The 17,799-nt window shown below is 31.8% G+C and overlaps 1 long non-coding RNA gene across 1 annotated transcript; it reads right to left on the bottom strand.

The window, feature by feature from the left end:
• Nucleotides 1-1,647: 1,647 nt before the first annotated feature.
• LOC120355059 lies at nucleotides 1,648-11,195 on the bottom strand. Its single transcript, XR_005573401.1, has 4 exons — nucleotides 9,382-11,195; nucleotides 7,944-8,070; nucleotides 6,890-7,009; nucleotides 1,648-1,786 (listed from the first exon to the last, which is right to left on the bottom strand). It is a non-coding gene; the product is annotated as an uncharacterized LOC120355059 (long non-coding RNA).
• Between the last annotated feature and the right edge of the window lie 6,604 nt (nucleotides 11,196-17,799).

The following is a 17,799-nucleotide window of genomic DNA, read 5'->3' on the forward strand; positions in this document are numbered from 1 at the left end:
AATCTTTGTAAACAAACTGGTTGCGGTCCTTTAAATAGATTGATTTTGAATTGCAGCCATAATAAGAAAATTTTTCAAAAAGTATGTTATGCTTAACAGTATCGAAAGCTTTAGACATGTCATATGACCAAAAACTAACAGATAGACCCTTCTCCAAATCCCAATCAGCAAAATCAACTTGAATCGAAATCAAAACAAGCTCGTTTTGTCAAACGTGAGGGCTTGATTCAAGATTTCATTCGCATGCGTTTTGCTCGAAATGAGTTGAATTCAAGAGTCCGTTTATACATCGTTCAAGCCAGTTTCGAGATCGAAATGCAGGCTCTAATCAGGCTGGTGCTGCGAGCTAAAATCAAGATCGCGTTGCGTGCTCGATTCAGGCCCGAGATGCACGGTCGAATCAGGAATGAGATGCAGTCTTGACTCAGGCTTGAAACGCATGCTGGATGCAATCCGTCCATTCAAGGCCACCTGGCACACCTTTCACGAAATTCAAGCTCGATTCTATTGTGATTCTAGATCAATTAGAGTCGGATTCAAGCTGGATGTTTAGAGTAAATCAATCCTGATTCAAGGCCAGTGCAATCCAATATTAATGCTTAATCATAATTCAAATCTCATCCAGAATTTGAAATAAATCTGTAATTCTTATTATTCATGATTCAATTATTCTTCCAAACTAATGCTCCAATCTTACTATTGCCTTAATACTCTATTTCTATACTCAGTGGACATCCATACATTCTATATAATTATAGATGAAATCTATATATAATATATAGATATATAATATATATATATATTATAGATTTCATTAATATATAGATTATATAGATGAAATCTATATAATATATAGATTATATAGATGAAATCTATATATAATATATAGATTATATATATATATATATTATAGATTTCATTAATATATAGATTATATAGATGAAATCTATATAATATATAGATTATATATATATATATATATATATAGACTATATAATATATATATTATATAGATTTCATCTACATATAGAATCTATGGATGTCCACTGAGTATAGAAATAGAGTATTAAGGCAATAGTAAGATTGGAGCATTAGTTTGGAAGAATAATTGAATCATGAATAATAAGAATTACAGATTTATTTCAAATTCTGGATGAAATTTGAATTATGATTAAGCATTTATATTGGATTGCACTGAATCAGATTATTAATATACATTTTATATTTTTAATATTATTCAAATTGAAATATTCTTTAAAATTCTCCTGTGAATGGCAAATTACTTATTCATTCTCTCCTGTCAGGGCAGTCTATAAACTGTCTCTGTAGTTGTATTGATTGAGTCGAGATCGACCTCTGCTAACCAATAACAGCTTGCAGACTGTCCTGAGAGGGAGCAGTGCATGAGTCACTCGCCATTCGATGAATTAATTAAATCAAATCTGCTCTAGTTCAACAGCCCTCTATGCTTGCAACACCTCAAATGGAATACAGTTCATATACATCTGAGTAACACATCAATTATTACTTTGAATATCTATTAAAATATTAAATATTATATATTAATATCTATATTAGTTTATTTTCTTTAAAGCTTAACTTCAGAGTATATCTATATGAGCGAAAAATGTAAATAAGAAAGCATTATTTTCAATAAAATTCAATGATTTTTATTAAATATTACAAAAATTGAACTTTCAATTTATTACTAATTATATATTTTTACTTTGAACTGCTATCGTCCTCGATTTGAGCTTCATGAGGCGTAGTCTCTCTGCTCTTGGTCCTGTAAAATATGAAATGTACAGTTTAGTGGGATAACTTAATAGGTTATTATGAGTAAAATATAAAATTTCTCGGTAATCAATTCTCAGAATGCTGATTATGTAGCTTAAAAACTTTTATAAGTTGGAGACTGATATACATATTGTAACTTTCAGGATAAGTTATTGGTCGAATACTCTACCTTTTGACATACATAAATGAATTTCAACCCCTCATAAGTGGTTGACTTAGACCTTCATAAGGACATCTCATTTACATTTATGACAGTTTGGCACACTGTCAAACGAGAGAATAAAGGGTCTCGAGCATTTCGGGAGCATCTTTTGAAATGAAATGTAAAAATCTGGTGTGGCGCACTCACACAACTTTCCTTGCCGTTATGAAAATTGATCACCTGACGCTATTGTTCCCGCGCATCTCAAGTCTACTATTCAGTGATTTGAGCCAGCTGGTGACAGGGTAATAACGCTGGAGACACACATGAGGTCTGCTATCTCTTCATAGTGAATGATTTAATAGAATCAACAATAATTTGCAATTGAATAATCACATTTTCTCGAATTTAAAGCTTATTTTCAATTTTAGGTGAAAATGTTACTGAACATTAATTGTAGAGATTTTCATGGTCAATCTACTCCACTTGATTTTTTTGTTTCAATTGTATCTGAAGCCTGATAATTGGGATTCTATCTGCATTGATGGGGCGGAGCTCCTGAAATTTTTACAGATATGGGACTTGTGAAAGTTGATAGAGCTTATCAATGACTATTTTAGGTATGAATTTGATCAAAATCGTTGGAGCGGTTTCCGAGAAAATCACGGAAAACCTTGTTTTTGACAACATTTTCACCATTTTAGCCGCCATCTTGAATTGCATTTGATCGAAATTGTTCGTGTCGGATCCTTATAGTGAAAGGACCTTAAGTTCCAAATGTCAAGTCATTCCGTTAATTGGGAGATGAGATATCGTGTACACAGACGCACATACACACACACACACACACACACACACACACACACACACACACACACACACAGACCAATACCCAAAAACCAGTTTTTTGGACTCAGGGGACCTTCAAACCTTCAAACGTATAGAAATTTAGAAATTGGGGTACCTTAATTTTTTTCAGAAAGCAATACTTTCCTTACCTATGGTAGGCTAATAGGGCAAGGAAAGTAAAAAGTACCAAACAGATTACTAAATAAATAATCAGTTTTTCAATGTGTTTCGTTATTCATCAAAAAAAGTGTTGTTTTAAGTTTTATTACTTTTATCAATGTTTCATTTCTATAAAAACTAAAACTTCAATCAGCCGCCATTTTTGATAAAAGTATCATAGAACATTTTTATTGATGTCGTCATTCTTGTTTTAAAAAGGCCTTTAAAATTATGTACCACACAATGGGTGTTTACATTTTAAATATTTGAGTTACAAACCCTCATTTCTTCAAAAACTAAAACTTCAATCAGCCGCCAAAAACTGTGTTTGAAGGAGGTTCCGTCTTTGGGTAGCAGTGATTGGACATTGGTTGCAAAAAGGCAAACATGTAGAAGAAATTTGAAAAGAGTATTGGGAGCAAGCGGTGAAGTGTACGAAACGATGAGTTCTTCTTTGATTCAAGTAACTGATTTGCAATTTCTCCACATGTATTGGGACTACTAATTTATGATTATTCCATACTTTCATAAAAGAAAGCCTTTTTGACATGATTGTTTTATTCACAAATAAGTTTATTGAATGAACTATTTTCATTTCACAACATATTGGACAATTCAATTTTCTATCTGTAAGTCAAATATTTTCTTGGATTTTTATTTTATACTTTGAAAACATGATCAATAATAATAATTTACTAATGATGAATTTTGTGTACGTATATGTATGTCATTGGCCTTTGATGATACTGCTATTTCCTTATAATTGAAAAAAAAATGGGTTGGTTCAGGTGGTTTACACTCAGCAAGAATAGTATAATAATAGGTTGCCTTGATCACATAAGACGCGTGGAGAACGCAGCCTGCTATGGTGTGACGTCATGCTGCGACCTCTCGCCCTGGCTTAACATGCATTCAAATGTAAAAATGCCAACTTTGAGCCCTCATAGCAAATCAACCATCAACTTTACATAGAAGTGATTGACATCAAAATGTTCAGCATTTTATCCCCTTTGAAACAATATCAAACTAATTTTCAGTAAAAATCCTATAAATGTTACCGGCGAGTCTAAAACAAATCGTTTGAACACACAATTTGATTTGATAATACCATTTCAAATACGTTTTTGTACTTTCTATTAGTTTTTTCTGCATCGTTTTAGTTCTTTCTCTTAAACAGATTCCATTCTCATTTAGAAATTTTATCCTTATGAAGTCTGTGGAAAGAACTAACAGCTTCTTTAGGAATTTCAGGATATTAACGTTATTTTATCAACAACTCCTGAAAGATAGCAATGCGAACCCATCAACGGTTGCCTAGCTTTATCACAAAAATAAACAGTCTAGATAAGCCCTAAGAATATATGAACATCATTTAAACATTATAAAGATTCTTATTTATCCCAATTATGATAAAAAAATAGATAATCATGACTTTTAATGACTTTAATGCTGTTATTTTATCAAAAAATAAAACGCATTACACTACTGTACTGTAAAGTAGTTGAATAATTTCATGAATAATTAATGTTATATTATTTGAAGTCATAATTTGATGAACTATTTAAATTATAATTAAGATCTATTCTTGCTTTACACAAGTGTTTTTTGCATTCATAAGTATCCCATGGACACATTGAAATAAAAAATATCATACTACCGTGAATAATATATGGTATTTCCTTTGTAAATTTGTGTCCCATGAAAATAATCGATAAAATATACTAATAATAATAATACTGCACTGAGCAGAAACAAAAACACAATACAAGAACAACGTGTTGGCACTACGCTTTCCAGTAGACAACTGAAATAATTATTAGTAACCAGACAGTTCAACGTTCTAAAAATAACTTGTAACCATCAGTTCCATGATTTCGCTAAATTGGTTCTAGGTATATGTCAATTAATAAAGTCTTAAACAAATATCATTAATACAAATGCTTGCAACTAGCATTCCAGGCGACGATACAACTATCAATTTTCACAAACAATTGTCAAATAAGGAACAATCATTTTTAAATATTATTGGACGACCAGCATAAAATTAAATGAGTTCGCTTCATTTTGTCATATTATTGTTTAAAATAAGTCCAAAACAAATAAGTTACCAGCTTTTTCACAAATATGAATAGGTTTTACCGATTGAATATAGTGATAGATTCAAGGACTTTCTACACTTTTCGAAATGAATTAATGTTTTCAAAATACACATTGATGTGGAGCTTGTTTCTTTCCGAATTGAATAGCATATTCATATTTTTTATCAATACAGCGGTTTTTATGTGAGGAAGTGATATTTGACGCGGTGTTTTGTATGTAATTCTTATGGGAAGCCGGCGTTTGCCACGTAGGCTCATGCCATCTCATCCGCGTATGTAAACGCGATTGAGGCAACCTGCTATACACTATCCTTGGTTTACACTCCCATTCTATATAAAGACCGAGTGGCACATATATGTGTCACGAGTGAAAAAACCCTGAAATTTGAGAAACTTGAGGAATTTAACGATATTCCAGAGTAATTCAAATTACTGTTAAGGAAATATTCATTTCAACAGGTGATATGATTTGGAATGTGTGGAGTATTCTGTATTAATTGACTGGTATATATGAAGTAAACCTAATTTTTTATTGGGAGGAGTTGATTAGTCATGTCGCACATATATGTGCCACCCAGGAGCAAATGTGCTATTCCTTTTTAGTCGAATATATGACATTTTTGGTTATGTAAATATGGATGTTACTTATTTTTATTGTATGTTAATTTTTATATGTTAGCAAGGTTAGCGTTTTAGGCAATATTTACACTGCACTGTAGTAGATAGCCGTATTTGTTTTTCAAACCATACCTGTAGGTATGTAAATAAAAACAGAAATTCAAGTACCCATTTTAAAATTGGCATATTTCTTTTTAGAAATAAAAATATTAGAATAATATTATTTTTATTTTTCTTTGATTTCTATTCTCAAGTATTATTCCAGGGTAGCCCTAAAGAAAAAAGACTATAGGTATGTTTTATCCCAGTAATGCGTTCACACTAACTCACTCAAAGTTGCAACCATATTAGCCCAGTCAATATAGACATGAAAAAGAGGGCCTGCTAGTAATTTATATTTTATTTCTGATTTTTATACCTATATTTTTTTAAACATCAATGAAAATTAAACTTGAACTTTCAGCAGTAAAATATTATAAAAACATTTTGGGACATATTATTCATTATCAAAATTTGGGAATAAAATAGTTTTGGGCAAAGCCTGCTATTCTTTCCAAATTATATTTTTATGATTTGTGATTGTATCCACAAAAGGATAAATAAATTCAGAGCCAATCAATATTTGCATGATAAATAATTGTCTTGTTCTATATAGATACAGAGTGGCCCAAAAACCTTGTATTTTCGATAAAATGGATATTTTCAGAAAATATTTTTTTAATAGTTCAACAATACTATGAAGAATCTATCCTCTAAATCTCAAGGATTTATCTTTAACCGAATTTTAAATGTTCTGTCCGAAAAATTCAAACTTTAGGCTCTCATATCTCAAAAAGTAATGATCGGAAAAAATGTTTTTCTGAGGATACCTTTTCATTTTGATAGGTTGATGATATACAAACCGAAAAACTTTGAAAAATATCACCAGTATAAATGTTATTTTTAGCCTTTGCACAACCTTAAACCGACTCTAGCCGCGGTTCACACTTCTGCCAGTTCACTCATTCGTCAAACTTCTTGTAACATATCCAACATTATTGAGATTTATTGTGACTTAAGTCTCCAATATGGTTCTTTGGAAATTACAATACTAATTTGCAGCTTGTTTTACAATAAATTTTTGCTTCATATGAAATTAAAAATCTGAGCCTATTCAATTATAAAGTTATCATTTTAAAATTTTAAAACTGCTTTAGTGATTAGGAAATAGTATAGTGCAACTTACTGAAAATGGTTTCCATCAGATGTAGAAAGGAGTTTTAAATCTAAAACTGTAGTTGGCAGCATATTCGTCTGTCATGGTGGATTTTGGTATATGCGTCTGCAGTTCTATTCCCACCTTTGCCTGAAATCAAATGATACATTAAATGTATGAAAGCGATTTTCTAATTGAAAGGAATTTTATAAGTGATAGTAAATGATATAACAATAAACCAATACAAGAGAGTTTTAAAGGACCTTACATAGTACTGAACTAATTATCAAATTGTAGCCTATCAATGAGAATGATTGCTTTTATTTACAATTTATTTAAAGTATTTCTCAAGGGGTTATTTTATACTGGTCATATTGGAATAAATATGGTTTAATCTAATCAAAATATTAAAAAAAATAATAGTTCATGTCCCTAACAAAAATGTAACTATAGTCCCAAATAAATATAACTAATAATTAGTAGGTAGGCCTATAATGGTGTTATGAATAGTTCTATTATTGTAACATTTTACAATAGCTTCTTTTATATCATAACCATCCATGATATTAAATCAATCTATTATAATATTACTGAATCATATAATCACTAGCTTAAAATGTATTGAATCATGAAATTAAAACCACTAACTTAATAGTTTTTTACAAGTTTGAAGTTAACCAACAATGATAACAGTTTAATCAACTGTTAGACCCGGTTGCACAAAAGCCGGTTAAATTTTAACCGTGATTAACTTCATGAGAACCAATCAGAGAATGCGTTTTTGATAAAACGGCTTCTCTGATTGGCTCTCGCGGAATTAATCATGGTTAAAATTTAACCGGCTTTTGTGCAACCGGGCCTTAGTGTTTGAAAATGATAAACATTCAATTTATAAACACTAAAAATTGCAATTACTGTTATATTAGGGTTATTAATAGGGCTTGACATAAAATCTTAAAACTGCTCCAGTAATTCTTGAATATAGACTATTGTAGGTAGCCTAAGTTTGTTTGTTAAGGTTACAAGTAAGTTTGTTTATGTAGGCTATGTTGAAAAATTTGATCATTGAACGAGTGCAACTTACTGAAAATGGCTTTCATCAAATGTAGAGAGGAGAAGAACTTTTTTCAAATCTAATCCTTGGCATCATATTCATCTGTCATGGTGGATTTTAGTATAATATGTATCTGCAGTTCTATTCCCACCTTCGTCTGAAATCAAATGGAACATGTATGAAAGCAATTATCTAATTGAAAGAAATTTTGGCTAAAGTGCACGTCCAGTGCCAACATACTTGTAATCAAATTTTTGGTTGGGATCGATTTAGTATAATATTTTGAGCACAAAATCAAAAAATTAAACGGAGGTCACTATTGTTTTCAAAATAAACTAAGTTCAAAGTAGCACAACTTTACATGCATTTAACCCATGCTATAAGTAGCAACCATAAGTAGCTAAGGTTAGGAAAAGCTTTAGGTTAATAAAGCTTAGGTTAGAAAAAGCTTTGGGTTAGGAAAACTCAGATTAGGAATATCATAATTTGATGATTTCAATAATCAAAATGGCTGCTACTCATAGGTTAAATGCATGTAAAATTGTGCTACTTTGAACTTAGTTTATTTCAAAAACAAAAGTGACCGCCGTTTAATTTTTGTGATTTTGTGCTCAAAATAGCATACTTAATAATCAATCCCAACCAAAAATTTGATGACAGGTATGTTGGCACTGGACGTGCATTTACACCGAAATTTTGAAGTAATAATTTAGTATGGTTTTAATAAATTGATAGTATTAAAACAATAAACCAATACAAGGGAGTATTTAAGGACCTTACATAGTACTGAACTAATTATTAAATTGTAGCCTATCAATAAGAATGATTGCTGCTATTTACAGTTTATTTAGAGTATTTCTCAAGAGGTTGATTTGATACTAGGCTAGTCATATTGAAATAAATAATGTTTTATCTAATCAAAATACTGTATTCAAAAAGTTAATTAGGTCAAATGTAACCATAGTCCCTAATATGCCTATAAATAACCAATATTATTAGTTGGTATGCCTATTCTCTTATTAGCTTTATTATTGTAACATTTTACAATAGCTTCTTATATCTTAAACATTCATAATAATTAAATCAATCTATTATGATATTACTGAATCATATAATCACTAGTTTAAAAATTATTACCTAAATCATAAAATCGAAACCACACTTGATAGTTGTTTTACAAGTTTAAGGTACCAACAATGTTAACAGTTGGTTAAATCAACTGTTTGGGTTTAAAAATGGAAAAAATTAACTTATACACACTAAAAATTGCAATTAATGTTGTATCAGGGTTATTAATAGGGCCTAACATAATAATTATTTACCATAGTGCTTTTAAAAACAACATGTGCTTTACAAATTTGTCTGGGGAACGCTTTGCCATTATTAGGCTAAACAGCTTTGTTTAGTAGGTAACTTCATGCTATTAAATTTATCAATAAATATCCTAGACATAAATGAATGATCTTACCTTAATTTAAGACCTTCAGCAATCAAAAATCATCATCAACTTGATGACGCGATAAAATAAAGGATAAACAAACAACGAACCAATACTGCAATACTTCACCTTCAACTACTGAAAACTAAAGAAGACAGGCCGAGGACATCTTTAATGGCTGTCGCTCAAGCGCAGTAGTGCACAAGCACAAATCACCCCGGGAGTTTCAAAGTTATTGATATAGACAATCTTTATTGTTAACATTAAAACAGATAACAGTCCATATTTCTGGGATGGATTAATGATTTCTTTATGGTGGACATTTGTGCTTTCACTGAAATAATGTTGGAATCAATAAAATAGTACCTAGTTTATTATTATTTGAATTTGAAACTTGAAAATTATTTCATAGGCTTGGTGTGTGACATGATTTTTAGCACAAACTGGAATCTAATTTGAAAAAATGATATAACTTTCTCAATTTTGGTTGGAAACATTTGAAATTCTAGGACAATGTTTATAACATGAACAGAATCGTTAATTATTTTTTTCAAAATTTTCCATCATCAATTACCAATTATTTAAAATTTTAAACGTTAGTAGCCCGTCAACGGCCCGTCTGACGGGATTTTTGCATTGAGAAGAAGTGCTGGAAATCTACTTCTGTAGCCGAATAAGTGATAAAAGACTGCTTTTTTGAACATTTTTGGGAAACTTAGAAATCGATCAAATTTTTTCCAAGTCCCTATTTGGATTAAAATTAGCGCAAAAGGTCTATTATATCATCAACAGTACGTTGTAGACGATTTTCGCAAGAGACAAAAAGTGTTTGAAATTCAATTCTGCATCCGAACTATTGATTAGAAATACAATTTTTCGACTTTTTTGGGAAACTTGAACATCTGGCAAATTTATTAAGTCCCTCTGGATTTAGCGCAAAAGGTCAATTATATCGTTAACAGTGCATTTTAGACGATTTTCGCAGAAGACAAAAAGTATTTGAATTGCAATTCTGCACCCGAATTTATTAACAAAAAGCTTAAAATGAGACTTTTTGGAAAACTCAAAAAATTTCAGTCTTAATTTGTGTAAAACATTTTCTTTATCTCGATAACGGTGAGTTGGAGACTTTTTTGGAGGATTTTTGAAGAAGATAGAAAGGGATTGGAATTCAATTCCACTTAGGAATATTGGTCAGAAAGCCTAAATTGAGACATTTTTAGGGATTAAGATACACAGGTGAGGGGGGAGGAGACACCTTCTGAAAAAAATGTTTGATTTTCACTTATAACATTTTCACTTAGTGTGTTGACTGGGTAGGTACTGTAGAAATTCCATACTGTACCAACCTTTCTAACGTTTATTTTAGTAAACATTTCTAAGTTTATCAAACGTTGTTTTCATAACGTTTATCAGCAATATACATTCTAGACGTTTATTGAACGTTTATAGAGTAAACGTTCATTTTAGTAAAATTCCCTAACGTTTATTGAACGTTGTTTTCATAACGTTTATCGGATTTATACATTTTAAACATTTATTAATTTATTAAACGTTTTTTAAACTTTTTGTGCTGTGTGGGATGAACACTACAGGTTGATCTCTTCTCCCCTGTATTAGAGGAGATTTTGGAAGTGACAATGAGAAATAGACAATGTAAAGAAGACAATGTAGAATAGGCTACTCGAGGATTGTTTGACACTCACAATAGAAACAAAATCCAAGGGAATGCGTAGCAAGCTATATTCAAGATCGATTCAAATCGGCTTTAACCAATACCTACTATTACTTCAGGCCCCTACAACTGATCTCTAATAAACTATGACGTCATCACATGTAGATCATCGATGATCTACTGGCGGTAAGCAAGCGAGTAAGTAATAGTAGGTATTGAATAAGGGCGCTGATGCTTGTTATCACATCTGATATGGTAATCAACAAAATTTGAATTACAAATTCAATTTTAACGGTGTTCCATTTCAATGAATATGGTTTGTTTATCATTCTTCTAATATTTGTTTGTGAAAAGTAATAATGAATTGGGGTTTTAAATCATTGGGATACTGCTGTGTACCGGTACCTAATTGTTGCGGGAATTATAACAAGATTCCAAAAGTTTCCGTACGGTTTTAAAGTTTAAAACGGTTTTTTTACTTTTTCGAAAGATTACTTTGAAACGAAAATGGATACGAGCGATAAGAAGAAAGAGCTTCAATTCTACAAAACAACGGTTTACATGAAGTGTAGAAGAACAGTGTAAATAAAGTGTGAGTGGAAAATTTAATTAAAGTGTGGAAGAACAGTGTAAATAAAATGTGAAATAACAGTGTAATTAGAGTGTGGAAGAACAGTGTGAATAAAGTGTGTGAAAGAACTTTTGAATTAATAAATTAAAAAGTAAATGCAAAGTGTTGGAACTGCCCATAACATCAAAATATTGAAGGTTTTACCTAACTGAAAAACATCTCCTGATGGGTTTCTTTGTACTACAGATCAATTGTGATCAAGTTTGTGGGAGCCTCTTTCCTAAAAAAAGAGTTAGGAAATTTGGTTTATCTTTGATTTACCTCTCCTTCGACTCTGATACAGGCTATTATTAAGTATTTTTGGTTGAGATGAATTATCAATAGCTCTATCACTGAATTGAGTAGGCCTATGTCTATCAATCTGAAAATATGGATAAATTATTGCATTTGTGGAATAGTGTTTTTATTTCAATAAAATTTCTATTTATTAAAATACAAGTGTCTTTAATTTGAAATTTAGATAGTATTCCATCCAATAAAAATTCATACAGTAACAAAAGTTACATTGATAAGCTAGTAGAAACTACTACGATCTAGGAAGAATCAATCTACATGTTATGACGTCATTAATTAGTTGTGGGGCCTGAAGTAATAGTAGGTATTGCTTTAACTGACAAGGGTTATTCAAGGCAGAGTCAAGACTTGTTTGACTCATGCAATAAAAGCTGAAATCGAACGAATACCTTTCGAGCCATATTCAAGATCGATTCTAATCAAGACTGTTAGCTTTGACTGACAAGGGAAATTCAAGGCAAAGTCAAGACTTGTTTGACCCATGCAATAAAAGCTAAATTCGAACGAATACATAGCATGCCATATTAAATTTCGATTCCAACCAAGTTTGTTAGCCTTGAAAAACAAGGGTATGCTGCTTTCGATTCTAGTATGGAAATTCAAGGGGACTTCGAGTTGAATGTCAAGCAACATCGTTTCCAGCTGGATTCAACTTCAGCCTTGATTGACAAGTGAAGGCTGCTTCTAATTCAAGCCTTGAATCAAGCCTTACTGCTGACTGGGCTTGTATACTAAACAATAATCAAAAAGGTAACTCAAAACTTCACTTATATAAGGGGCAGATATTTTTAAGACCTTAGAATTAATACCATATATATCTAAAAAAAACTTGAATTACTAAGACTACTTATTTTCTGGTACACATAATCTGCAGTAACAGGTTGGAAAAAAATGGTACATTGGGCCTATTGCACTTATTGATGTAGTGAGAGCTGAGATGTTCACTAACTGGCACATTTTCACTAATTTCCTCAACTTTTTCAATGAAAAAGTTGTTAAATGAATCAGCATTGTTATCATCATGTGAATCAATAGCTTCATTGTTGACATTTGTAAGAATTTTAACTACCTTCCATGCAGCTTGAGTTTTATTTTTTGAGTGCTCTATTTTGTTGTTGAAATAATTTATTTTTGCATTCTTAATAGCAATTCTATACTCTTTCTTACAGCTTTTATATTTATCTCTAAACTGATTAGTCTTAAAAAATTTCAGTAAGCTATAATATTCATCACAACTATGTTTGAGCTTTATTGAATCAGCAGTATACCATCCATCATCCAGCTTAGGCTTACTAACTTTGAAACCTCTAAGAGGATAAGCAGCATTAACAGCTGACATATACAAATCAAAAAACTTCTTAAACTTATCATTCGCATCATTAGGCTAAGCAAATACACCACACTCCAGTGTGTGAGACAGCTACAGTCATCGTTTGTTAACCAGTGTTCAGCAACAGTAATTATCCTAGCATTAGGCTATAGTTTTATAACATAATAAGAGGGAAATATATTCTTATTTGTTTGATATACCCTGGACATTCAAAGATATGGTGTTTAGAAAAGTTTCATTAGCTGTTTATTCATCATTAGTCCTAGGCCCAGGATTGGTATTGTTTGCATATCACATAACCTAGCTACATTTGGACTGTTGTATAAATTAGAATTGGAACCGTTTTGGGCAAATAAGCCTGTGGTACTTTTCTGTAAGTTGAGTAATTCTCGTTGATTGAATAAATAAATAAATATATATTCCTATCTTTAGACCTATTAAAAGAGTTATTTATGAAAAATTGCATGGCTGAAGAGGAATGATTTTAGGACTAACTTGACTTTTATGAGCTAAATATTTATTTATACAATTGAGAATTTCATTGCCAATGAGCTTCTTACCAATTCTATCCAGGTATATATTTATTGTATATATCCCAATAGAATAAGATTCTTGTGCAGAATTAGTTGAGCTTGTAAGTAGTGATAGAAATGAAGGAATTACATTTACGATTTTATTTTTTGTTACATTTATTTATTTCCAATCACTCAATTACATACACTCTGTGAGTAGTGATGCGGTTTACTTTTAATTTCTACTTTTGATGTGTTTTATTCTTGATTTCGTTTCAAAATGTTAATAACCTTAAAGCATTACTAAATCTCATAAGGAAATAATTGTAAAAGAAGCAAGCTAAATAGTACAAGTAATTATAATAATTCAAGTACAAGTTATAATTCTATAACTGACTTACCTTTCAAAGTTGAATTCAAAATTTCATCACTGCTTGAATAATCTTTTTGGACATTTTGACACAATCACAACATCACAAAACACAATATTACTTTCACTCTGCACTGTCTGCAGACAACAGACAGCTGACAGACAAGGACTAGACAAGAATAATTCCATTCACAACAGAAACGGCGCCAACTTCAATACATAACCTCAAATCAAGTTCAGTCTGAATAAATGGCGCGAACGCGCAGACCCACGGGAGTGAACTATAATACTCCATTACACAAACGCCATCACATGATAGGTCTGTGGAGCTACTAAAGATGCTTGGACCATCTTACGCGAACGTACCAACATGAGTTGTAAAGATTTATAGAAAAGACCAACTTTGTGTTAAGGAATGAACCTATATATATATATATATATATATATATATATATATTATATAAACTCATGTTATTTCAATTATCCACTGCATAATGCTGTATATTACTGAAAGTTGATAACCCTGATCTACTTTCAGCCTACTTCATTTTATTAATCAATTATTTGATCTTATCTACCTATATAATTATTTTACTCTATCAATTTTCTGTTTTTTTCCTCTTTAATATTCATATTGATTAAAACTTTTACAATATTTCCATTAATAAATAAATCCTTAGTTTAAATAACGAAATTAACGTTTTGGTAGAGAGTTAGTGGGGAGGATATTTTTAATATTCTTTCCGAAGAATGGACATTGATATGTCCAAAGCTCCGCCAATTTATGTAGATGCATAACAATATGATTATTATCTATAGTTATTATATTACAAACTGCTTTTTCATATCATATACAGTTCAATAATTATTTTCTTAGTCTATATTATGTAAATTCATCTATAATTTTGCTGTATTGTAAGCTATTGTATATAAGTGTATAAGCCAGTTTATATTGTAATCTACATAAATAAAGTACTCAATCAATCAATCAATCAATCAATCAATCAATCAATCCCACCCCGGTCCTTAGAATGAACCTCACTCACTCACTCTCTCTCTCTCTCTCACTCTCTTTCAGAGATAAGGAAATGTTGGCAGGCTGACGTGAAAAGTTAGAGCTCCCTATTTTTCTCTGATTTAAGTGGGATTTAGTCGTCTGTTCGTTCCCAAATTTTCATCATGTGTGCTCTAGACATCATTAAATCAGTTCATGGAATTTCAAACTTTAAATTTATTTCAAGCTCTCGTGGTTCTTCAAAGTTTAAAAAGTGAAATAGTTATGGTTATGTCGCCACCAGCACTGCATTCGAAGGTCGAAAAAGAAAAGGCTGTATCATCACCTGCCCAGCAGCGTAATCAAACCAAACAGCAGAGAGGGCAGACCAGCCGGCCTCCCTCCTCTTTATCTTGCTCATCGACTGCTGACGCCGGCTCTGTTGCCATGGTGATGCAAAACCAAGCTACTGGAGCTCTTGAGAACTTCTACTCGACGATTTTTGCGATCATTTCACTGCAAGAATCGAGGATCGGATCCATGACAGCCTATGTGAGACGGTTGGTGCTGCATTGGAGGCCAGGCTTGAAGATGCTGTCAAGACAATCAACGATCTGTCGCGGGAGAATGCAGCGCTGAAGAAACAAGTGAAGCAGCTACAACAACAATTTGACAGTCGTTTGGATGGCCTGGCCCAGTACCAGCGGTGCAACAACGTGTGGCTGTCTGGTGTGCCAGAGGCAGATGGCGACGACGGAGCGTCGACGAGTGTAGCAGCCATGGAGGACCTGCTCAACAATAAGCTCGTCTTGGAGATCCATCCAACCCATATTGACTGGTGCCATCGTGTCGGACGCAGAGCGAGGGCGGGGGTGCCGGCTTGACAAGTGCTGATCAAATTTGTCAGCTATCAGCTACACAGCGATGTCATCTCAGCCAGACACAAACTCAAGAATACCAGCCTTTCAATCCACGAAGACCTCACTAAACCACGACATCTATTTTCAAGGCAGATTGCTGACGAAGTTGGTTACAGGAATGTGTGGTCTTGGATTCTTTCAATCCAAGTGATGTGATGCAGCCAGAAGACTCTTAGTAAAAGTGAGTGGATTCATGTAGACTGCTTGGTGAGTAGTTACATCTCTCAGTTGCCTGCTTTTATAAAGTAAATGTTCTCATTCCTACTGTCAGTTGAACTTTCAATATCTATAATTTATTTATTCATCTCTTTTGCTGCAGCATTGTTTCTTATTTTTTATCTTTTAGTTATTAATTCTTCTTTGATAATATCCTTCTGAGTATTATGCTTGCAGCATGGAGTTTTTATCATTATTAGAATTTGGTATTTGAAATTATCATTTACTCCCAATTAGGGTAGGCTCAAAAGGAGGAAACCGTATAAGCTAGTGTAGTGCTTGTTCAATTAATGTTGTTTTCTCTCGTTGCAATAATTGATTATTTTTCATTTCATTGATTTGTATCTGAAATTTAAACTCTTGATTTTTGTACTTTCATATGAAATATTTGTTTAATCTATTCATGCATCTCGTGCCTATATCATCTTGTTTGTTTTCTCAGTTATTGATTATAATATTAGAACTTGATAAGAACAGGGGCTGTTCCCTTGTTTTCTCATGATTTACTTTTTATGAGGGCTCTGCTTTTTTGTTAAATGTTATCAAGCGGTATTAACTAGATAATATATGAATTAACTATAAATTCAGTTCATATTAAACATAATACAGTATCTTTCCAATGTAAAGATATTCTTACTCATCATCTCCTTATCTCTATTATTGTTTTGTTATGTTTTTTCCCTTTATTTCACTTTTTTTTTCAGTGACTTTAAAATGGTCACTTATTTAACCAGCCTTTCCAATTCTATCTTTTTATTACTATTGATCAACCAATAAATAATTGGATCAATTATATTGAGTTCTCAATAATATAAAATTATTTATTTGAGAAATAAATTTTTGCATTTAGTTGATGTTATATTATTAGAATATGTTTGTTGAAGTACATAGAGAGTAGCCAATATATAACTTGCTGTGAGACTTTTCAATCCTTTCCATCTTAATCTTAGTAGAATGATCACCAGTATCCAAATTTAACTCAACTATCTCTTAATTCCATATAATTTTATTAATATAATTATTTCCATATCACTCTTAATTCCATACCATTCAACTATCTCTTAATTCTTATTTCTTAATTCTACTATCCCAGTTTCGATTTTCATTCAATATTACTTTCTTGAAGATATAAATTCCAACAAATATGTCTGACTTCATTAATGAGCTGAAATAAGTTTTTGATGATTATTCAAACCTACTTAAATTATGTCATATCAACGCCCAATCCCTGCCAGCTCATTTTGACGAGTTCAGGTTAATGTTCTCTACGGTCTCAGTGGATGTTATTGCTATTAGTGAGACATTCTTGGAACCCAGCCTCTCTATGGAATACTTCAATGTTCCTGGCTATACCTTATTTAGAAATGACAGGATCGGCAAGGGTGGGGGAGGTGTTGCTGTATATATTCGGTCTCAATTTGCTGCCAAAGTAATTGCATCATCTCCTCAATTGTACACATGTTCACCCGAATTTCTCATGATTGAGGTCAATATTGGACCAGATAC

The sequence above is a fragment of the Nilaparvata lugens genome, chromosome X (assembly GCF_014356525.2).
Source record: "Nilaparvata lugens isolate BPH chromosome X, ASM1435652v1, whole genome shotgun sequence".
Classification (NCBI taxonomy): domain Eukaryota; kingdom Metazoa; phylum Arthropoda; class Insecta; order Hemiptera; family Delphacidae; genus Nilaparvata; species Nilaparvata lugens.